We start from the raw sequence: 24,942 nt of genomic DNA on the forward strand, positions 1-24,942 counted from the left end.
TGCTGTAGCTATTTTTCGCCATGCTAAATGGAACACATCTCCATTGTGCCAATTATGCTAAGCCTGGGAGTGACAGATATAACAATGTATGTATTATTGATGAAGTGAAAAGGCCCAATTCCAGCAGCAATACACTGAAACTTGTGTCTAGTCAAACAGCTTCCCATAAGATCAAGGAGTGAATATCAACAGTTTTTCCAGTTCTGTAGTGAACCAAAGAGCTATTTTATACTGGTAGATATCAGCGGGCCTTAACTCCTATAAACCAAGATATAACTCTTGACAGTTCATAAGTATCACAATGTTGTCTTACTCTTCTTCAATTTGTACTCAGAGAAGTGAACAATCATCCTCTTTGTTCAAATATAAATGCCAGAAAAGCACACCTTGGCAAATATCTCTTCTCTATTTATTTAGAATTTAATTTTATTGAACACATTAAACTTAGATAGGCATAGAATTTGAGAGAGGTATGGAGGGTTATGGTCTGGGCGTACCTCATGTGACTAAGCAGAAAACCAGGATGCCATGGACAATCTAACCTGGACCCACAACACCTCCTCACCAGTCAAGAAGGCACAGCAGTGTCTACACTTTCTGAGGAGATTGAGGCCTGCAAGGCTCCCCCCATTCTAATATCTTTGTACAGGAACACGATTGAAAAGTTGTCCTGCCTGGCTGCATCATTGTGTGGCATGAAAGCTGCAAGGTATCAGACCACAGGACCCTACGGAGGACAATAAAAACTGCCAAGAGGATCACCGGGGTCTCCCACCCCACTATTTGTGACATTTACTAGGAGTGTTGCAGATGAAGGGCCTAAGGCATCATTCAGGATCCCTAGCACCCATCCCGCAATCTCTTTGACTCACTACTATCAAGAAGAAGGTGCAGAAGCATTAGGACTAGGACTGCCAGACTGGGTAACAGCTTCTTCCCTCAGGCTGTGAGACTAATGAATACCATGTCACCACCGAGGTCTGATCACTACGATGGCAGTTCACTGTTTACCAGTGCTGCACTTTACTACATGCATTTTAGGTTATATTTTTAAGTTATTTATAGTATAATATTTTGACTTGCATGCTGTATGGGTCACTGTGATCTAGAGGAACATTGATTTGTTTGGTTATATAAAGTATATATATATGTATGTATATGTGTGTGTGTATGTGTATGTGTATGTGTATATATAGTGACATGTGAAAGTTTGGGCACCTCAGTCAAAATTTCTGTTTCTGTGAATAGTTAAGTGAGTAGAAGATGAACTGATCTCCAAAGGTCCTAAAGTTAAAGATGAAACATTCTTCTCAACATTTTAAGCAAGATTATTGTATGATTTTTCTTTTGTACAATCTTAGAGTGAAAAAAAGGAAAGGAGCACTAAGCAAAAGATTGGGCACCCCAAGAGATTTGAGCTCTCAGATAACTTTTACTAAGGTCTCAGACCTTAATTAGCTTGTTAGGGCTATGGCTTGTTCACAGTCATCGTTAGGAGAGGCCAGGCGATGAAACATTTTCAAAGCTTTATAAATACCCCGACTCCTCAAACCTTGTCCCAACAATCAGCAGCCATGGGCTCCTCTAAGCAGCTGCCAAGCACTCTGAAAATTAAAATAAATGATGCCCACAAAGCAGGAGAAGGCTTTAAGAAGATGGCAAAGTGTTTTCAGGTAGCCGTTTCCTCAGTTCGTAATGTAATTAAGAAATGGCAGTTAACAGGAACGATGGAGGTCAAGTTGAGATCTGGAAGACCAAGAAAACTTTCCGAGAGAACCGCACGCAGGATTGCTAGAAAGGCAAATCAAAACCCCCCGTTTGACTGCAAAAGACCCTCAGGAAGATTTAGCAGACTCTGGAGTGGTAGTGTACTGTTCTACTGTGCAGCGACACCTGCACAAAAATGACCTTCATGGAAGAGTCATCAGAAGAAAACCTTTCCTGCATCCTCACTACAAAATTCAGCATCAGAAGTTTGCAAAGGAACATCTAAACAAGCCTGATGTATTTTGGAAACAAGTCTTGTGGACTGATGAAGTTAAAATAGAACTTTTTGGTCGCAATGAGTAAAGGTATGTTTGGAGAAAAAAGGATGCAGAATTTCATGAAAAGAACACATCTCCAACTGTTAAGCATGGGGGTGGATCGTTCATGCTTTGGGTTTGTGTTCCACCCAGTGGCATGGGGAACATTTCACTGGTACAGGGAAGAATGAATTCAATTAAATACCAGCAAATTCTGGAAGCAAACATCACACTATCTGTAAAAAAGCTGAAGATGAAAAGAGGATGGTTTCTACAACAGGATAATGATCCTAAACACACCTCAAAATCCACAATGGATTACCTCAAGAGGCGCAAGCTGAAGGTTTTGCCATGGCCCTCACAGTCCCCTGACCTAAACATCATTGAAAATCTGTGGATAGACCTCAGAAGAGAAGTGCATGCAAGACGGCCCAAGTATCTCACAGAACTGGAAGCCTTTTGCAAGGAAGAATGGGTGAAAATCCCCCAAACAAGAATTGAAAGACTCTTAGCTGGCTACAGAAAGTGTCTACAAGCTGTGATACTTGCCAAGGGGGGTGATACTAAGTACTGACCATGCAGGGTGCCTAAACTTTTGCTTCGGGTCCTTCTCCTTTTTTGTTATTTTGAAACTGTAAAAGATGGAAATAAAAAAGTAATCTTGCTTAAAATATTAAAGAAATGTGTCATCTTTAACCTTATGCCTTTTGGAAATCAGGTCATCTTTTACTTGCTTAGCCATTCAGTAATAAAAATTTTGACCAGGGGTGTCCAAACTTTTCCATGCCACTGTATATCAGAGGATCTTGGGGTCCAAGTCCATAGGACACTCAAAGCTGCTACACAGGTTGACTCTGTGGTTAAGAAGGCATACGGTGCCTTCAATCAATCATGGGACTGAGTTTAAGAGCCGAGTAAGGTTGCATCTACTGTATATAGGGCCCTGGTCAGACCCAACTTGGAGTACTGTGCTCAATTCTGGTCGCCTCACTACAGAAAGGACCTGGAAACCATAGAAAGGGTGCAGAGGAGATTTGCAAGGATGTTGCATGGATTGGGGAGCATGCCTTATGAGAATAGGTTGAGTGAACTTGGCCTTTTCTCCTTGGAGCGAAGGAGGATGAGAGGTGACCTGATAGAGGAGTTCAAGATGATGAGAGGCATTGATCATGTGGATAGGCAGAGGCTTTCTCCCAGGGCTGAAATGGCTAGCACGAGAAGGCATAGTTTTAAGGTGCTTGGAAGCAGATACAGAGGAGATGTCAAGGGTAAGCTTTTTACGCAGAGAGTGGTGAGTGCGTGGAATGGGCTGCTGGCAGCGGTGGTGGAGGCGGAAATGATAGGGTCTTTTAAGAAACTCCTGGATGGCTACATGGAGCTTAGAAAAATAGAGGGCTATGGGTAAAGCCTAGGTAGTTCTAAGTTAGGGACATGTTTGGCACAGCTTTGTGGGCCGAAGGGCCTGTATTGTGCTGTCAATTTTCTATGCTTCTATAACTATAATTCTTAACTTCCATTTCATGGTGAAAGCAAAGCATACCAGAAGAGAAAATAATTCCAAACCATTTATCAAACCCAACTACTATCATAGGACATTTCTTTGAAATGCCACATGAATTAAAAAAAAAGGAGACGATGTTTGGACGAACACACAATCACCACAGACACAGAGAAGCTGTCATGTACAAAGTGTAGTTTCAGTTCAGATTTGTTTATCACACCTACAGTGAAATACATTGTCTGCATAACAACCAACACAGCTAAAGTTGTGCTGGGAGCAGTCTGCAAGTGTCGCCACTCATTCTGGCCAAAACAAGAAATACCAGAGGAGTGTAATTGGACCAAAAACTCTAGACGTTGGAAATCTGAATCAAAATATAAATGTGCTGCCAAACAAGCAGCTGAGAGATAGGGTCAGTGTTTCATTCCAAGGACCAGAAAGTCAAGCATGGGAAAACTGCAAAATATAATGTTTTTACATTGCAGTTTGAGAGAGGCTGAAAAATATAGAGGAACAACTGGAGCATTTAAGATAATTGTTACCTTGAGAAATATAGCACGCACTGTCACTTTGCTTGTATTCTCTCTGATACTTAACTTTGTGAAAATTCCAGTAGTTTTAGCTTTTAATTTAGATTTTCAATATCTGCAGCATCTTCATCCAATAAATGTTTATTATAGTTGTCTTGTTCCTCTGTCTTTCCTCCATTCTGCATTCTATTTGGGTTGTGTCAGACTTAACCCTGTACAGAATCAGCAGCTTCTCAGTATTTCCAGCACTGTACTTCATTGAAAGTTGCAGGGGATTTGGTATGTCACCAAAGACTAGTAAGTTTCTGCAGATGTATAGAAAGAAGCTGTAGAGGTTTGTAGATTCACCTGGAAACTCAAAACAAAACCCAATGAACCTAGTGATTACAAATACATGCAAATTGGATTAACTCATCAATCGGGAGACAATTGCAAATCAGTGAGGACAATGTCAAGGAAAGTCCGAAGGGATTCTACAGGTATTAAAAGTAAAAGGGTGGATAGGGATGGAGTAGATCATAAACACCAGTATGACCATCAATTTGTGGAGATGCAGGAAATGTTTAATGAATATTATTCAACAATTTTGTTTTCTATGGGAAAGATTATGAAAGCTAAGGAATTGAGGCAAATGAGTTGTGACGTATTGAACCATACATGAATTCCAAAAATAGGGTACTGGGTGTCTAAGGTAGATTAAAGTGGATAAATCCTAAGGCCTGATAAAATACAATATGGGAACCAAAGGAGGAAGTGGCAGAAACATTTGACGTTGGTGATGGGAAAGTTACTGTAGGGGATTCTGAGGTTGTATGATGTAACGTACACTCAGTGCTCACTTTATTAGGCACACCTGTACACTTGCTTGTTAATGCAAATATCTAACTAGCCAATCATCTCACAGCAACTCAATACATTGAAAAATGTAGATGTCATCAAGAGGCTCAGTTGTTGTTCAGACCAAACATTAGAATGAAGGAAAAAAATGTGATTTAAGTGACTTCGACTGTGGATTGATTATTGGTGCCAGACAAGGTGGTTTGAGTATCTCAGAAACTACTGAAATCCCGGGATTTTCATGCACAACAATCTTTGGGGTTTATAGACAATGGTGTGAAAAACAAAAAAGAAGCATCCAGTGAGAAGCAGTTCTGTGGGTGAAAACGCTTTGTTCATAAGAGAGGTCAGGGAAGAATGGCCAGACTGGTTCAAACTGACAGGGAGGTGACGGAATCTCAAATAACCACAATGATGTGCAAATGAGCATCTCTGAATGCAAAACACATCAAAGCCTGAAGCTGATGGACTACGGCAGCAGAAGACCACAAATACATTCTCAGTGGCCACTTTCAAGGTACAGGAGGTACTGTACCTAATAAAGTGACCAATGAGAGTATTCGTACTTTGATAATAAATTTAATTTCATCTTTAAAATGGATCTACAAGCATTTGGATAGGCAAAGACTAGGGATAATCAACAGGGCTTTGCGCATGGGAAATCATATCTCACAAATCTGCTGGAGTTATTTGAAAAGGTGATCAAGAGGATTGTTGAGGGTATGGTGGTGGATGCTGCCTACATATGAACTCAAGCAAAGTCCTTGACAAGATCCCATATGATAAACTAATCTGAAAGGTTAGATTGCACGGGAGCCAGGAAATTCTAGTCTGATGATGGAAAACAGAGTGTGATGGGAAGAACATTCTGTTTGGACTGGAGTCCTATTACTAGTAGAGAGACACAGAGATACAGGAATCTGTGCTGGGCCCCTTATTAGACATATGAACAGAGTTAGGCCACTCAGCCCATTGAGTCTGCTCCACCATTCCATCATGGCTGATTTATTATCTTCTCAACCCATTGCCTGCCTTCTCCATGTAACCCTTGACACCCTTACTATTCAAGAACCTATTTATATATACATGTGGTTTGGATGATAATGTTCAAGCCATGGTTAGTAATTTTGCAGATGACACTACAATGGGTGGTAATGCAGACAGTGAAATAAACAGCCAAAAATTACAGAGGGATCTTGGTCAGTGAACTGAGGGAGAGAAAATTAGAGTTTGATTTAGGTAAGTGTGAAGTGTTGCATTTTGGGAAATCAAACCAGTGTAAGACTTTTCCTTTCTTCCTGGCGGAGTTATCGGGGCGCCGTCATGACAAGCTTTGCACCAGTCTGTCCCATCTGTCATGGTTGTGTGCCAGAGCCTGGGTCACCACAAATGTTTTCCCTGTCCATTCTTTAATGTTGTCTGTCCATCTTTTCCTCTGTCTGCCTCTCCTCCTTTTCCCCTCCACAGTTCCTTGTAGAACGGTCTTTGCAAGGCCACTGGATCTTGATACATAGCCGTACCATCTCAGCTTTCTTTTCTTCACCTTTGTGAGAAGGTCATCATGGGGACCAAATGTGGTGCTGGATGGTCTTGCGGACCTGCTCATTTGTGATGTGGTCCAAGTATGAGATGCCCAAGATGTTGCGATAGCATCTCATTTCCAATGCCTCCTTGTCTCGCATGTGTACAGGAAGATGGAGAATACCAATGAACACAAGAGTCTGATCTTGTACTTCATGGTGATGTTGCTGTCCCTCCATATTGTCTTGAGTTTGGATAGTGCTGTCATTGTCTGTGCGGTTCTTGCCAGGACTTCTGGTCTTGATCCTTCATCTCTGATGATTGCCCCCTGGTATTTGAACTGCTGCACTGTCTCAAGTTTCTGACCATGGACTGAGATGTCTGTTGTGATGGCACTGTTGGTATTTGCCACGAGCTTGGTTTTCTCTGCACTTATTTCCATTCCAAACTTTGTGGAGGCTCTGTCAATATGGCTGACCAGGTTGGCCAGTTCGTCCTCTTTTCCTGCAAGTCCATCAAATCTTAGGTTTGTGATGTTCCTCCCTTCGATACTGACTGTGCCCACATGATCTTCAAGGGCACTTATGATTCGTTCCAGGAAGACATTGAAGAAAGTGGGGGAGAGGAGGCAGCCCTGACAGACTCCTACAGAGGTATGGAACCACTCTCCTATGGTGCCCTGAGTGAGTACTGCACTGGTTGCCTTGGCGTAAAGCTGATGAATTGTATGAATCAGCTTCTGCCCCATGCTGAATTCCTTCATGGTGGCCAATAAGGCATCATGCCAGACTCTGTCAAACGCCTTCTTGAAGTCTATGAAGACGTGGTAGAACTCTCTCTGGTGCTGAAGGTGTTTCTCACAGAGGGTGCGGAGGTTGAAAATCTGATCAGTGGTGCTTCTGTCCTTACAGAAGCCTGCTTATTCCTTAGCAATGATGTCTTCTGCCTGAGGTCTCAGTCTGTTCAAGATGATTCTGAGCATTACCTTGCTCACATGGCTGATCAAACTGATGGTACAGTAATTCTGGCAAAGTTGGAGATTGCCTTTCTTGGGAAGCACAATGATCAGCGACTGAGTCCAAGGTGTCAGCCATTCACCTGTCTGCCAGATCTTATTGCAGATGGTGGTAAGCATGTCTATTGTTGCCTCTCCTCCATGCTTCAGCAGTTCAGCAGGGATGTTGTCAACTCCTGCTGACTTCCCGCACTTCAGTGACTGTATTGCAGATTCAATTTTTTCACGCATCATTGGATAGTCATCCTCACTGGAAGATTCCTGCACATTCAACACGCTTGAATCCCCTTTACTCTGGGAGGTGTACAGTTCTGAACAGTACTCTGTCCACCTTTCCATTATTTCCTTTTCTTCTGTGAGACTTTTGTAATTTTTGTCTTGGATGGTGTTCACTTTGGCTTGTTTTTCTTTGGTAAGATCTTTCACCAGTTGGAATGCCTTCTTTGTGTTATTGTTAGAGAGGTTGTCTTCAATGTCCACACATTGTTCAGCTATCCATCTTTGCTTTGCTTCCTTCATTTCCCTCCTGATTTCCTTGTTGATTTTCCTGTATTCTGTTCTTCCCTCTGCTGTGTTTTTATCTTTCTTTAATTTCCTTCCTGTGTCACACATGTCCAGAATCTTGCTAGTGACCCATGGTTTAGACTTACGGCGGCTTTTCCCCAGAATCTTCCTTGTTGTTTCCGTCATCACTGTGTTAAAAGTTATTTGTGGTGGTCTCCAGATCTCCATCAGGGAGGAGTATTGGTGCAAACTTCCCCCCAATTACTGCCTGAAATTCTTCAGAGATGGCGGGGTCTTTCAGTTTTTCAAGGTCCAATCTCAGTCAGCTGTTTTTTGGCTTGTTGATTCTCCTCAGGCACACTCTGATGTTCATCATGACAAGGTCATGGTCACTGCCCACGTATGCTCCTGGGAATGTTCTGGTCTTCGGTCTGTTCACACCAGATTTGTGCCATCATTGCACCAGGATGTAGTCAATCTGGTGATGTTGACCACTGGGGGCTGCCCAGGTCCATCTTCGGGATGCTTTGTGCTCTCCAAGTGTGTTCGACAGCACCATGTTGTTATAACTGGCAAATTCCAGCAGGCATAGTCCCCTCTCATTGGAGGTGTCATTGCAGGAGGGGCCGATGACATTGCAGGAGGGGCCGATGAGATCCCCCGACTCATCTTGGGCATCTCTGCCCACCTTGGCATTCCAGTCGCCCTGAATAATCAAAATATCTATTTTGTCCACCTTGTCGATGACCGCTTGTAGTTTCTTATAGAATTCTTCAATGTGTTCATCGTCATAGTCTGTTGTTGGGGCGTAGACGTGTGCACCGTGATGTTGAATGGCTTTACTCACAGGCGGATGGTCATGAGCCTGCTTGACACTGGTTGGCATCCTAGGACTGCGTTCTTGATGGGTTTGTTGACAGGAACCCTACGCCATTTTCATGTCTGTTCTCTTCTCCACTATAATAGAGGACATGTCCCTCCTCAGTACTCACTTCTCCAGCATTCTTCTATCTGGCTTCACAGAGCCCGAGGAGGTGCCAGTTGTATCTTTCCATCTCATGCGTGAGTTCCTTGATTTTCCCTGCTTGGTTCAGTGTTCATACATTCCATGTGGTGATTGTGATGTTCTCTCTGCCACGCATCTTCTGTGTCGAATCACCAGTAGCACATTTATTGCGTCCGCCCTGGTGTGAGACGGATAGCGCGGTCATTGGTAACCCGGGCTGTGACCGATCCAGTACGAAGTTGCTTTTTGGTGTGCTCATCATGCAGCTTGTCTTGGGCATCTGAAACCTGGCGGAGCCCATTCCTCTCCAGGTTTGACCACAGCCGATTTCCTCCAACCAGGTGGCTCACCTTGGTTGTGAACACGTGGCCGTCATAGTTCATCTGAGAACCTTTCTGCCCCAGCCGGTGACTTCATCAAGTCATTCACCCAGTGGTGCTGTGTTAACTCCACCCCCTCACGTGGTTCAGCCGCTAGCTGAAGCGGTTTACCGGGGTATGGCGCTTGGAGCCTACACAAGAGAGATTTAGGAGATGGATGAGGACCGGTGATGCCCGTCCACCCTGTCTAGTCAGGAGCAGCATGCCAGACATCAAAGGTACTACCTTTATCCAGAGCCCACATACCCCCTATACCCCCATATACCCCATTGTAAAACTTTTACAATGAATCATAGGGCCTGGGAGTGTTGTAGGACATAAGGACCTAGGAGTACAAGTAAATTGTCTCCAAAAGCTGTGTTGCAGGTACACAGACTTGTAAGGAGGCATTGGGCACACTGGGCATCATAATTCGATGCATTGAGTGTAGGAGCTATACTATACAAGACATTGGTGAGGTTGCACCCAAGCTCATAAGATTAATGTGACATCCCCAGAGGAAGTAGTGAACAAAATTTGATACAACTTTATCAGATTTGTCAAGCAAAAGTTATTCTTCAAGAAGAGCTAAGAAGAGAATGAATGCCAGCACTCTAACATCCAACCTGAGTTGTTGAGAGGTCGAGCAATACATTTATAGTATTTTATTATGAAAACCTGGATCCAAGATAGTTAAAGATAAAGATTAGCTTTTTTGTCACATGTACATTGAAACATCAAAAGATTAATGTTACTAATACAAATAAATGTTACCTTGAAGCTAAATATCATCCAGACCGAGAAAAGTCAGCAGATGAGATGGAAAAGAAACCTTTTGAAGCCTACACTAGAAATGATAAACCAGCCGCAAAAGTAACACCATCAGTAATACTGTGAATAAATAATCTCCACAGCAGGGGAAATGATGCTGTGCCAGAGGGGTGGTTGCATCCAGGTCCATAAAACACACATGCAACTTTCTACCAAGAGCCACATAATGAAAGATGTCTTAAGATGCATAATAAGCTAAAAGAGCTTATGGATCACAGGTTAAAAGTTTGAAGCAGGAAAGTGTATTTTTAAGGTCACCTGGCCCCAATGTTATGAAACTGTGCTGTGACATTCTGCAAAAGCCAGTGATCAGCAAGGAGACCAAAGTTCAGATGGTGCAGTTAAAAGTCTACCTCACTAATGGTCTTCTGATATTTAAAAAAGTTGTACCACCTTTAAAAGTTTAAACAAAGTCTTAAAGCACAGTTAACTTGTGTAAATTATTTAAAATCTCTAACATCAGTTAAAATAAGAGTAAAACAAACCTTTTGTCTGAAGAAGGGTCTTGGCCCCAAACAGTGACTGTCTCTTCATTTCCATAGATGCTGCCTAACCTGCTGAATTGCTCCAGCATTTTGTATGTGTTGCTTTGGATTTCCAGCATCTGAAGAATTTCTCATGTTTTTACCTTAACTTGCCTTCTTAATGATGCACAGATGAATGGGGTTAGTGCCAGCCCTTAAATCAACCTGTTCCGTTATCATTACTCTAGCATTTGCTTGCCCCTCTACACTTCACACCACTCCATGGTTTCGTGCTCACCATTGTATTTATTATTACTATGTACACATGTTAGCTCTGTGAGCTTCACACAAACAAGAAGTCTCATCGCACTCTGTTGTGTATGGCAATAAATTATTCTGAGTCTGAAATACAAGACCTTCGGTGATGGGGTGCGAAGTGCATTGGATTCCATATCTTGGTATGGGCTTTGGACTCAGTAATGGATCCAACAGCAGGGTAGAAGTCAGATGCACTTGGACCTCACCTCACGTATGTTCCATGCTACCCTACCATAATATGCTGACGCAAAATTCCGGAATATGCTGACACAAGCATAGTCATCGGTCAAAGTTTCCCTGTGAAACCCAGACATCAACAGAATTCTGTTTTAAGAGATTTTTCATTGAAAGAAAGATTGAGGATCTGTACTGCTAAAGGTTCACAACAAAATAGTGTATAAACAGTATACATGAACCTATGATGAACACACTATATTTTAACCAGAAAATATGTATTGCATCTTTTAGCAGCCCAATGACATATAAACTAAAATACACATAATGTAAGGCACAGATCTGAGTCTTGAAATATAATTAAATGGAGCATAGAGAACAAGTCCTAACACTTAGTTAAATGAATAAAAGAGTATGTAAAATCCCAAAATGTGTGTCAAAGTTATCAGATGTGCATATCAGAGATGATCTGAGCAGAACAGACTTAGAGGTATTGAGCAATGTTCTGTTATTTCTATATGTCAGGAATGGATTACAGCACCAGAGTTCTCAGCCAATAAATTCCTACAGCACTTATTCTTAATGCTCAGAATTCTTTTTCATCATTATCTTCACTGATTTTGAGGTTGACTTGAAGATAAGTACTTAGTTATTTGTTGATCTTCTGCAGTGCAGTATGTTGTAGAATCTCCTCATTAATGATGATTTACAAGTCCTTAACAAGATTGCTTATCTTTTTTTGACTCCTCACTTAACTTTTATTTCTGTTTTTGAGAGAAAGGAATGCTTTGAATCACAGAAAATGCAGAAAATCAATCCATTGATTTGTTGAAACGTTATCTCTTTACAAACAGCCTTTTAAGCAGGAAGCATGAATATAAATATATTAGTTCCTGCTTTAGCAACATTTTTAAAATTCATTCTCACCTGTGAAAAATAAGCTTGTAACATTTCTGATATTCAGTGAGAATTAGCACTAAATCTCTTTTTGTTTCAGATTCATGCACCATTACTTTTTTTACTCCAATAATGCTTAAACCAGGCTGTCATTGGTACTATTTATAAACCATGAAGATGTCTTCTCATCTTGTTTTGCTTCACAGTTTCAAGGAGAGAATGGATTTTTACAGACCATTAGGTTGCAATGAAATATTTCATTAGTTAGGCACACAGAATGTTGCTGAATTTGGGCAAAGTCCTAAAATCAACCAGACTTACAGCACTGATGAACCTTTTCTTAGAAGCAGACCATAACTGCAGTCATTCCCTCACAGATCATTCATAATATTGTGGCATGCACACACTCCCAAATTCCAATATTCTGTACACATTCATTGTCCTATTCAAGCTGGTTGAAATTGACTTGCTACTGTTAGATAAGAATCAAGGTTTTTATGCTATCTCTAGACAAAACTGATTAAACTGACAAAGTCCAGCACCCTTGGAAAAGAAGTCATATCAAAGTGTAAAATCTAGCAACTGCATCTGTTAACTGTACTAAAAGAAGAAAAACATAGACTGTTATTGCCAGCCCTGATATAATGCACAATACATATTCACTTTTCATTCATTCATGCAATACACCAATAGCTAGAAGCAGCACAGGTGAGAGTGACTGTTTGCTTTGAAGAAGTTAGAAGACTAGGTCTTTATCTTTGAAACTTGTTTTGAATCCAGTCAAAAGTTTGAGATAAATGGTTCTTTTACTGTTTATTGTGTTAATATAAAACAAAATTGGTTTGTACGTTCAATGCAGCTCTGACTATGTTAAGGCTTATTGTATATACTGTTAATAACTTAAGAGCAGTTAAGTGTGACATGCACCATATTTTTGAAGTAGGGGGAAATAATATAAATTTGGCATCAAGGTAAAGAATATTATCTTTATATTTGATCTGAGGTTCTTTGGCAAAGGTGCAGCAAATAAAAAATTCTTCATTTCTCTTCCTCTGTCAATCCAAGTGAAAAAAATATCCACAGTTGCATACTTTTTAAGAATAATTGTTCATATTTTGCAGTTTTTAAATTCTCTGCTTATTTTTATTTTTGTTGAAGAGAAGAGAAAGAAATTAGATACAAAGTGATACAGCATGATAAGAGATCATTTGTCATGTTCAAGTAAAATCTAAATACCCATTTTTCACTAATTCAAACCTTACTCATTTTATTCTCCTCATGTATTCCCCATAACATTCCAGATTCTACCCATCATCTACAAAATGCTGGAGGAACTCAGTAGGCCAGGCAGCATCTATGGAAAAAAATACAGTTGATGTTTTGGGCCAAAATCCTTTGGCAGAATGGAGAAAAAAGGCTGTGAAGTAGATTTAAAAGGTGGGGGGTTGGGAGAGAAAAACGCCAGGCATTCAGTAACAGCTGGAGGGGGAGGGAACGGATGAAATAAAGAGCTGGGAAGTTGATAGGTGAAAGAGACTGAAGGCCATGGAAGAAAGAAAAATGGGGGCGGAGCACCAGAGGGAGGCGATGGGCAGGCAAGGAAAAAAGGTGAAAGAGGGAAAAGGGGATGGGAAATAGTGAAGTAAGGGGTGGTGGATGTCATTACTAGAAGTCTGAGAAATCGATGTTCATGCAATCAGATTGAAGGCTACCCAGGTAGAATATAAGGTGTGGTTTCTCCAACCTGAGTATGGCCTTTTCCTGACAGTGGAGGAAGCCATGGATTGACATATTGGAAAGGAAATGGGAAGTGGAATTAAAATGCGTGGCGATTGGGAGATCCCACATGTTCTGGCGGACAGGAGGGAGATCAGTGGAGAGGGACAAATGGGCAAGGGAGTCGCGTAGGGAGTGATCCCTGCGGAAAGCAGAAAGTGGGGGGAAGGGAAAGATATGCTTGGTGGTGGGATCCTGTTGGAGGTGGCCTCCTGGCAGTTATCCTTGCAAGCGGAACAAGTGTTACACCTGCCCCTACGCCTCCTCCCTCACTACCATTCAGGGCCTTAGCAGTCCTTCCAGATGATGTGACACTTCGCCTGTGAGTCCATTGGGGTTATATACTGTTCGATGCTCCCGATGTGGCGTCCTGTATATCGGTGAGACCCAAAGCAGTTTGGGAGAACACCTAGTCAAGCATCTATGCTCTGTACACCAGAACAATTGGGATCTCCCAGTGGACACCCATCTTAATTCTACTTTCCCTTCCCATTCCAATACGTCCATCCATGGCCTCCTTGTGATGAGTCCACACTTAGGTTGGAGGAACAACACCTTATTTCTGTTTGGGTAGCCTGGAACCTGATGACATGAACTTTGATATCTCAAACTTTTGGTAATGCCCCCCCCCAAGACTTCACCATTTCCCATCCCCTTTTCCCCCTCTGATCTTATCTCTTTGCCTGCCCATCATGGTAAACCATATATATGTGTAGTAACTGGGTTACCTGTCTGGACACGCCCCTCTGCTGACTGCCCCTGTGGCTCCTCCCACAGACCCCTGAATAAAGGCGATTTCGCCATTGCTCCTCCTCTCAGTCCAGGGGCAGACACTCAGCATGTTGGAGGTCACATTTTACTGCTATAAAAGCCTTTCGGTATTTACTCTACTTCCAGTCTTTTGGAGTTATTGATGGTGCATCAATTTTATTAGCAGCAATTTTAAAGCATGGAACGTGCGCTGAGACCCGCCAAGTTAGACCTCGACCCGCAAACACCTGAAGCTGGAAACACTTTTGAACTCTGGTTGGCCTGCTTCGAATCATACCTAGAGGGGATTGAAGTGACCGACTCCACTGCGAAACGCAGAGTTCTCCTTTCCAGGGTCAGTCCACGGGTCTACTCGATGATCAGAGACCAGCCGAGCTATGACGGCTCAATGAGCGCCCTCAAAGGACAATACCTGCTGCCGGTAAACACCGTCTACATGCGGCATCGCTTAGCGACACGACACCAGCAGCCCAGGGAGTTGAGTGCTGAGTTTGTCTGGGCACTACAGACACTCGTGCGGACCTGCGGCTGCCAAGAACTGATGGCAGAACAGCATGCGGAGCTCCTAGTGAGAGGCACCTTCGTCACGGGGACCAGGTCAGTGTATGTGCTGGATAAAGCTGATCTTACCTTACGTTCGGCAATTGAGCTGGCCGACACACTGGAGGCCGCCCTGCACAACTCTGAGGCTCTCCAAGCACGTGATCCCCCGATGGCCTCGTGGGTGCTGCAGACCCGCAACCCGCTGGCGAATCGACCTCAGCTGCTGCCAGTTACGAGTCCGCGAAGTGCTACTTCTGTGGACTGGAGAAGCACCCCCGGAAATGCTGCCCGGCCTGAGAAGCTCCCTGCTCCAGCTGCGGAAAGAAGGGCCACTTCATCAAGGTCTGTAAGTCCAAACTGCGAGCCGGATCGAGTAGCGCCGCGTGCGAGACATGGGGGTCACCATCTTGCCAGCTGCCATCCTCCCTGCACGCCGCCACCATGTGTGAGACATGGGACGGCCACCTTGGTCGGCGCCACCTCCCACCGCCTATGACAAACAGGTGCTCACAGGGCACCCCACCGCACCGGACCAAGACAGCAACTCAACCCTGTCCTCCATGACCCTCGACCAAGCGCTCCCCACCAGTTCGCAAGGTCAATGATGGACATCCTGGTGAAGGGGTGCAGGACAAGCTGCCTGTTTGATACAGGCAGCACGGAGAGTTTTATCCACCCGGACACAGTGCAGCATTGCTGACTCGCGATACGGCTGGTAAATCAGAGGGTCGCCATGGTTTCCGGGTCGCATACAACAGACATCCTGTGGGGGTTGTGTAGCGACGCTAGTGGTGCAGGGCACAGAATATCGAGACTTTATGTTACTGGTCATGCCTCAACTGTGTGCCCCTGTGCTGTTGGGGCTCGACTTCCAGAGCCACCTGAAGAGCGTGATAATGAAGTATGATAGGCTCCTCCCACCAATTACTGTCATAAATCCCCAGTTTTGTAGGAATACGTCACATTCCCCGCTACTGACCACCCACACACACCGACCCGCGCATCCCACCCAACATCATGCCAACTGCCACACTACCGACACCACTTGTGGCCTCTCCACCCTCAAGATCCCTTCCCCACCGCTGTTCGCCAACCTGACCCCCGACTGTAAACCTGTGACAACTAAAAGCAGGAGGTACAGCGCGGGGGACAGAGCTTTCATTAAGTCGGAGGTGCAGCGGCTGCTCAGGGAGGGGGTCATTGAGGCAAGCACAAGTCCTTGGAGGGTGCAGGTGGTCATTGTTCAGAACGGGGAGAAGAATAGGATGGTCATGGACTATAGCCAGACTATCAAAAGGTTCACGCAGCTCGACGTGTACCCTCTACCCCGCATCGCGGATATGGTCAATCAGATAGCACAGTACAAGGTGTACTCGACCATAGACCTAAAATCCGCTTACCATCAGCTCCCCATCCGCCGGGAGGACCGCCCTTACACTGCCTTCGAGGTGGATGGCAGGCTTTATCAATTCCTGCGCGTCCCCTTTGGTGTCACGAATGGTGTATCTGTCTTCCAGAGGGCAATGGACCGGATGGTGGACCAGTGCCAACTGAAGGCCACATTCCCATATCGGGATAACATCACCATCTGCGGTCACGACTGGTAGGATCACGACAACAACCTCCAAAGATTTCTCCAAGTGGCCAAATCTTTCAATCTCACCTATATCAAGGACAAGTGTGTATTTGGGACCACCCGACTTGCATCCTTGGGTGTGTCGTGGAGAACGGAGTCATTGGCCCTGACCCTCGACTGTATGCGCCCCCTGTTGGAACTCCCTCTTCCCCCACCCTCAGAGCCCTCAAAAGGTGCCTGGCCTTCTTTTCATATTACGTCCAATGGGTCTCTAACTATGCAGACAAGGCCCACCCCCAGGTCAAGTCGACCACATTCCCCCTCTCAGCCGAGGCCCACGCGCCCTTCAGCCGCATAAAAGGGGACATTGCCAAAGCAGTAATGCATGCGGTGGATGAGGCCATTCCCTTCCAAGTAGGGAGTGACGCCTCCAACTTCACACTGGCTGCTACCCTCAACCAGGCAGGAAGACCGGTGGCATTCTTCTCCCGTACCCTTCAAGGCCCTGAAATTCGGCACTCTGCGGTAGAGAAAGAGGCCCAGGCCATAGTGGAAGCCATAAGACACTGGAGGCACTATCCTGCCGGCAAAAGGTTCACCCTGCTAACTGACCAGCGCTCAGTCGCATTCATGTTTAATAATCAGCAGCGGAGCAAAATCAAAATGATAAAATTCTGAGATGGAGAATCGAACTCTCCACCTACAACTATGATATCATGTACAGACCTGGGAAGCTCAACGAGCCCTCCGATGCCCTATCCCGGGGAACATGCGCCAGCGCACAGATCGACTGGCTATATGCCCTACATGTAGACCTCTGCCACCCGGGAGTCACCCGGCTTTTCCACTTCGTGAAAGCCCGGAAGCTGCCTTACTCCCTTGAGGAGATCAGGATGATGACCAGGGACTGCCAAGTCTGCGCAGACTGCAAACTGCACTTCTACCGACCCGAAAAGGCACAACTAATCAAGGCCACCCGCCCCTTTGAGTGACTGAGTGTTGACTTTAAGTGCCCCCTTCCCTCCACGGACCGCAATGTGTACTTTCTTATGTTATCGACGAGTACTCGCGGTTCTCCTTCGCCATTCCCTGCCCCGATACCACTACCACTCAGTTATAAAAGCCCTGCGCAAGCTCTTCACTCTGTTCGGATACCCATGCTATATCCACAGTGACAGAGAGTCCTCGTTTATGAGTGACGAGCTGCGCCAATATCTACTGGCTAGGGGAATTGCAACCAGTAGGACCACGAGCTATAATCCCCGGGGGAATGGACAGGTAGAGAAGGAGAATGGCACAGTGTGGAAAGTCACACTCTTAGCCCTCAGGTCAAAGGGACTGCCGATCTCCCGCTGGCAGGAGGTCCTTCCCGAGGCACTCCACTCCATCCGCTCCCTGTTATGCACGTCCACCAATGCCACCCCTCATGAGCGGCTCTTTTCTTTTCCCAGAAAATCGACCACTGGAACCACCCTACCAACTTGGCTGACGTCCCCGGGGCCAGTACTGCTCCGGAAACATGTGAGGAGCAATAAATACTCCCCGATAGTCGAGAGGGTTCACTTACTTCATGTGAACCCCCAGTATGCCTATGTGGTTTTACCTGATGGGCGGGAGGACACGGTCTCCATCCGCGACCTGGCGCCCGCAGGAGCTCCGGGCCCCTACCCTGAACACTCCATGGTGACTATTGACCCCGTACCCACCAATGTATGTACCTACGAGACACCGTGCACCCCAAAACCTATACAGACACCACACGACACTCCCATACTGGGCACAATGCACACGCACGAGGGATTACCGACGCCTAACGTGCTGGCACCTGAAGTCAGGCCGGAGCCAGCACAACCGCCATCGCCGGTGCTATGTAGATCACAGCGACGGACTCGACCGCCTGATAGACTTAACCTGTAAATATACTTCTTGTAAATATTGTCAGTCACTTCACTCCGTGGGACTCTTTTTAAAAAAAGGAGGGGTGAATGTGGTAAACCATATATATATGTTGTAACGGGGTTAACTGTCTGGACACACCCCTCTGCTGACTGCCCCTGTGGCTCCTCCCACAGAGTCCTGTATAAAGGCGATCTCGCCATTGCTCCTCCTCTCAGTCCAGGGGCAGACACTCAGCATGCTGGAGGTCACATTTTACTGCAAATAAAAGCCTTTCAGTAGTTACTCTACTTCCAGTCTTTTGGAGTTATTGATGGTGCATCACCCATTGCCTCCCTCTGGTGCTCCTTTCCCCTTTTTCTTTCTTCCATGGCCTTCTGTCTCTTTCACCTATCAACTTTCAAGCTCATTACTTCATCCCTCCCCCTCCAGGTTTCACCTCTCACCTGGTGTTTCTCTCTTCCCTCCCCCCCCCCCGCCACCTTTTAAATCTACCCCTCAGCTTATTTCTCCAGTCCTGCCGAAGGGTCTCGGTTTGAAACATCGACTGCGCTCTTTTCCACAGATGCTGCCTGGCCTGCTGTGTTGCTCCAGCATTTTGTGTGTCTTGCTCGGATTTCCAGCATCTGCAGCTTTTCTCCTGTCATCTATACACTGCAGGCAATTCAGATCCGACCTTGCATATTATTTTTGGGATATGGGATGAAATCACCTGCGCACCGAGAGAAATCCTACAATTGCAGGCCGAATGTGCAGACACATCTGATGTCGGGACTGGATCTGGGTGACTATGCCAACGAAAGCATGGTGGTGTCTTCCTCTCAGGGTTAAAATTGTGGGTTGAATGAACACTGGCAAGATCAATGTGGGAAATGCAGACTTTTCCACAGAGTGTGCAGACGTTGCATAATGAATTAGGATTTGGGGTGGTTTTCCTTTCGGCACTTATGAAGAATTTTTTTTGAGCTTCTGAGGAGATTCTCAAATCCTGACTGCTCCTTCTCCACTCTAGGCGTCATGTTTAAACAGGATTTGCAATGTTTAAATAGGATTTGAATACATCCATGAATCTTTTCGTCTGCCTTCTGGTAATCCCTTCCCCTGTCAGACATAGAACAGAGCTAGCTGAACATCACTGAGAACTCAGTGCTGGGGAGTTTTGCCTGGGAGAGCACACTAACAGTATTATCCATCCCATCAATTTGGACCATCTTGTGGAATGTCTGTTCTTAGTCTTTGTGGTCTCAGAAGTACAGTATGTAAGATAAGAAATTTGATGCCGTTTTGTGGCAGGTCTGGGCTTTTGATCTTCAAACACCTTTGACCAAAATCTATTTAGGCAGTTGAAGTAACTGGTAAATTTCATCACAGTTGGCTCCGCTCACTCTGAATGGACTTCCAAGCTATAAGAGTGTTCATATTTTCTTACGTGTTACCATAAACCTTTATTACAGAGCTGTGTTTTAGAGGTTGGTAAAGGACTTTTACCCCATGCATGCTGAGTGCAAGACCTATATTTTAATAAGCCTCTGTGAATGGGTAGAGGATGGCAGAGAGCTGAGACTCTGATAATAGACAATAGACAATAGGTGCGGGAGTAGGCCATTCAGCCCTTCGAGCCAACACCAGCATTCACTGTGATCATGGCTGATCATTCACAATCAGTATCCCGTTCCTGCCTTCTCCTCATATCCCTTGACTCCACTAAATTTAAGAGCTCTATCTAACTCTTTCTTGAAAGAATCCAGAGAATTGGCCTCCACTGCCTTCTCAGGCAGAGCATTCCACAGAACCCCAACCCTCTGTGTGAAAAAGTTTTTCCTCAACTCCATTCTAAATGGTCTACCCCTTATTCTTAAACTGTGGCCTCTGGTTCTGGACTCCCCCAACATCGAGAACATGTTTCCTGCCTCTAGCGTGTCCAATCCTTTAATAATCTTATATATTTCAATCAGATCCCCTCTCATCTTTCTAAATTCCAGTGTATACAAGCCAACTCGCTCCAAACTTCCAATATGACAGTCCCGCCGTCCCGGGAATTAACCTCGTGAACCCACGCTGCACTCCCTCAATAGCTAGAATGCCCTTCCTCAAATTTGGAGACCAAAACTGTACACAATACTCCAGGTGTGGTCTCAGCAGGGCCTTGTACAACGGCAGAAGGACCTCTTTGCTATGAAGGCCAACATGCCATTAGCTTTCTTCACTGCCTGCTGTACCTGTATGCTTACTTTCAGTGACTGATGAACAAGGACACCCAGATCTCGTTGTACTTCCCCTTGAAATAATGCAAACATTGATTCCGTACGTGCTGGCTGCTCAGCGGGTTGACCGGTGTGCAGACAGAGTCGGTGGCTGAGGATATGGGCGTGGCTGGGATCATGAGTTGCAGCGTAGAGCACGGGCACAGAAAGTAGGCTTGGATTTGAGAAGAAAGTGGAGAATGGCCCACACGCACGTGTCTCAGGACCTGTGCCCATTTGACATCAGCATATCCCAATTATGGTCTAAGCCCTGGCAAATTACCATCAGCCTATAACCTGCAGCACCAGAGGTCCCAACACACTAGACCACTGTTATAATAAGATACCGTTCCACACTCAAACCATATTTTGGTAAATGCGATCACTTGGCTGTCCTTCACTTGTCAAAAGAGCAAAGTTACAGAGATGAGGACAACAAAGAGGTGGTTGTGGGAGGCAGAGGAAGAGCTACAGGATTGCTTCGAGTCAGTGGACTGGGCTGTGTTGACCCGAGTCAGTTCAGATTAACAACAACACCTCCTCCATGATCTCCATCAGCACAAGGCTGAGTGTTACCATGAACCCCTGCTCTAATCGCTTCACACTAATGACTGTATGGCTAAGCACAGCTCCAATGCCATATTCAAGTTTGCTGATGTTACCACTGTTGTGGACCGAATCAAAAGTGGTGACGAATCAGTATATAGGAGGGAGATTGAAAATCTGGTTGACTGGTGCTGCAACAACAACTTTTTACACAATGTAAGCAGGACCAAGGAGTTGATTATTGATTTTAGGAGGGAACCAGAGTTCTATGAGCGAGTTTTCATCAGACGATCAGAGGTGGTGAGGGTCAGCAACTTCAAATTCTTTGGTGTTATTTTGAAGAACCTGTCCTGGGCCCAGCACGCATGTGCTGTACAGTTAGGAAGAAAGCACTGCTCCTCTGCTTCCTTAGGAGTCTGCAAAGATTTGGCATGACATCTAACACTTTGACAGACTTTTTTAGATGTGCAGTGGAGAGTATATTGACAAGCAGCATCACAGCCTGGTATGGAAAAACCGATGCCCTTGAACGGAAAATCCTATGAAAAGCATTGGATACGGCTCAATCCATCACAGCTAAAGCCCTCCCCACTACTGCACACGTCCACACGGAACATGGTTGCAGGAAAGCAGCATCTCATGATTCTTCAGCTCTCTAATATGGAACAAGCAGGCCACCATCACTAGTACAAATGCCCTTCTGACTAGATGGAATCAGAAACAAAGGGTAGGGAATGTTAATTTCAAAATGATCTATCTTTTTACAAAATGCTTGTAGTATATTCTCTCCATAATCAGCATTGTGCTTCTCACAAGCCCAAGATCTAGACAACCCAGCCAATCTAAGCACTGACATTAGCTTATATCATTATCTGAGCTAGGTATTGTAATGCTCTTCATATCACCACTGCTATGACTGCTGGTTGAAAGATCAGAAGTATTTTATTACTTCCATTGATGTGCCCCTAAATAGATTTGCTGAAAATCAATGCCAAAGCTTTCAAGGATCCAACAAAGATACCTCTCATATATTCTCCACTCATGGTCACCTGTGTGTCTCCAGGAGCTGAGGGTGAACACAACTCATGGTCACCTGTGTGTCTCCAGCAGCTGCAGACCATAAATGGCACCTGTGAAGAGACTTTTCACTACTCTATCAAAGAAAAAGAGGACTGGTATGAATAGAGTGACTAGGATATCAGGAAGTTAACTTCAAACCTATTTTTGGAAGCTACACATCTTTAAAGGAAAATAAACTGGTCTATGAGTATCTGAAGGGACCTATTCCAAGAGAAACATTAGCTGACACAAGTAAAGCATCATTTCAGTAAATGGTATATATTGTATACTTAAACCCTAATGTACAGTTTTGATCACCTATGTACAGTAAAGATATTTAAAAAAAAGGTTTGAAAGAGTGGTGAGGAAATATACAAGGATGTAAAAGTGTAACCATGGGCACCCGTATGGGTCCCAGCTATGCCTGCCTTTTTGTTGGCTTTGTGGAACAATCCACGTTCCAAACCTATTCTGGTATCTGTCCCCAACTTTTCCTTCGCTACATCAATGACTGCATTGGTGCTGCTTCCTGCACGCATGCTGAGCTCGTTGACTTCATTAACTTTGCCTCCAGCTTTCACCCTGCCCTCAAGTTTACTTGGTCCATTTCCGACACCTCCCTCCCCTTTCTAGATCTTTCTGTCTCTATCTCTGGATACAGCTTATCTACTGATGTCTACTATAAGCCTATGGACTCTCACAGCTATCTGGACTATTCCTCTTCTCACCCTGTCTCTTGCAAAAATGCCATCCCCTTCTCGCAATTCCTCCGTCTCCGCTGCATCTGCTCTCAGGATGAAGCTTTTCATTCCAGGACGAAGGAGATGTCCTCCTTTTTTAAAGAAAGGGGCTTCCCTTCCTCCACCATCAACTATGCTCTCAAATACATCTCCCCGATTTCATCCACATCTGCTCTCACTCCATCCTCCCGCCGCCCCACTAGGAATAGGGTTCTCCTGGTCCTCACCTACCACCTCACCAGCCTTCGGGTCCAACATATAATTCTCCGTAACTTCTGCCACCACCAACAGGATCCCACTACTTAGCACATCTTTCCCTACCCCCCCCGCCCACTTTCCGCAGGGATCGCTCCCTGTGCGACTCCCTTGTCCTTTCGTTCCCCCCCATCCTTCCCCACCGATCTCCCTCCTGGCACTTATCCTTGTAAGTGGAACAAGTGCTACACATGCCCTTACACTTCCTTCCCCACTACCATTTAGGGCCCCAGACAGTCCTTCCAGGTGAGGCAAAACTTCACCTGTGAGTCGGCTGGGGTGATATACTGCGTTAGATGCTCCCGATGCGGCCTTCTATATATTGGCGAGACTCGGCGCAAACTGGGAGACCATTTCGCTGAACACCTACGCTCTGTCCGCCAGAGAAAGCAGGATCTCCCATTTTAATTCCACGTCCCATTCCCATTTTGATATGTCTATCCACAGCCTCCTCTACTGTAAAGATGAAGCCACACTCAGGTTGGAGGAAAACACCTTATATTCTGTCTGGGTAGCCTCCAACCTGATGGCATGAACACTGACTTCTCTAACTTCCGTTAATGCCCCTCCTCTCCCTCGTACCCCATCTGTTATTTATTTATTATATATATTCTTTTTCTCTCTCTCCTTTTTCTCCCTCTGTCCCTCTCACTATATTCCTTGCACATCCTCTGGGCTTCACCCCTCCCCCTTTCTTTCTCCCTAGGCCTCCCGTCCCATGATCTCTCATATCCCCTTTGCCAATCAACTGTCCAGCTCTTGGCTCCATCCCTCCCCCTCCTGTCTTCTCCTATCATTTTGGGTCTCCCCCTCCCCCTCCCACTTTCAAATCTCTTCCTAACTCTTCCTTCAGTTAGTCCTGACGAAGGGTCTCGGCCTGAAACGTCGACTGTACCTCTTCCTAGAGATGCTGCCTGGTCTGCTGCGTTCACCAGCAACTTTGATGTGTGTTGCTTGAAATTCCAGCATCTGCCGAATTCCTCGTGTTTACAAGGATGTTGCTGGGTGTGGAGGACCTGAGTTAAGAGGAACGACAGTATTCTTTAGAATGTAGTAGACTGAGTGGAGATTTGATGGAGGTATACAAAATTAGGAAGAGTAAAGGTAAGGTAAATGCAAGCAGGCTTTTTCCAATAGGATTGGGTGGGACTACAACTAGAGGTCATGGTTTAAGGGTGAAAGGTGCAAAGGTTAAGGGGAACATGAGGAAAAACTTCCTCATTTAGAGGGTTGTGAGAGTATGGAATGAGCTGCCAGGGCAAGTGATCCATGCAAGCTCAATTTCAACTTTTAAGAGAAGTTTGGATAGCTACAAGGATAGTAGGGATATGGAGGGCTATGGTCCAGGTGTAGGTCAATAGGAGTAGGCAGTTTAAATGGTTTCAGCATGGACTAGATGGGCTGAAGGGCCTTTTTTGTGATGTACTTCACTATAACTCAATTACTCTAAAACCGGTTGGTCTTCCAGTGAGGGAAGTGAAAACGCTGATAGCCATATTCCAAGGTGAAGGAGACACTGAATATTGGTTCAGCCACTGTGAAGGTGGATTTGGAAG

This window comes from Mobula hypostoma, chromosome 7 (genome assembly GCF_963921235.1).
Source record: "Mobula hypostoma chromosome 7, sMobHyp1.1, whole genome shotgun sequence".
Classification (NCBI taxonomy): domain Eukaryota; kingdom Metazoa; phylum Chordata; class Chondrichthyes; order Myliobatiformes; family Myliobatidae; genus Mobula; species Mobula hypostoma.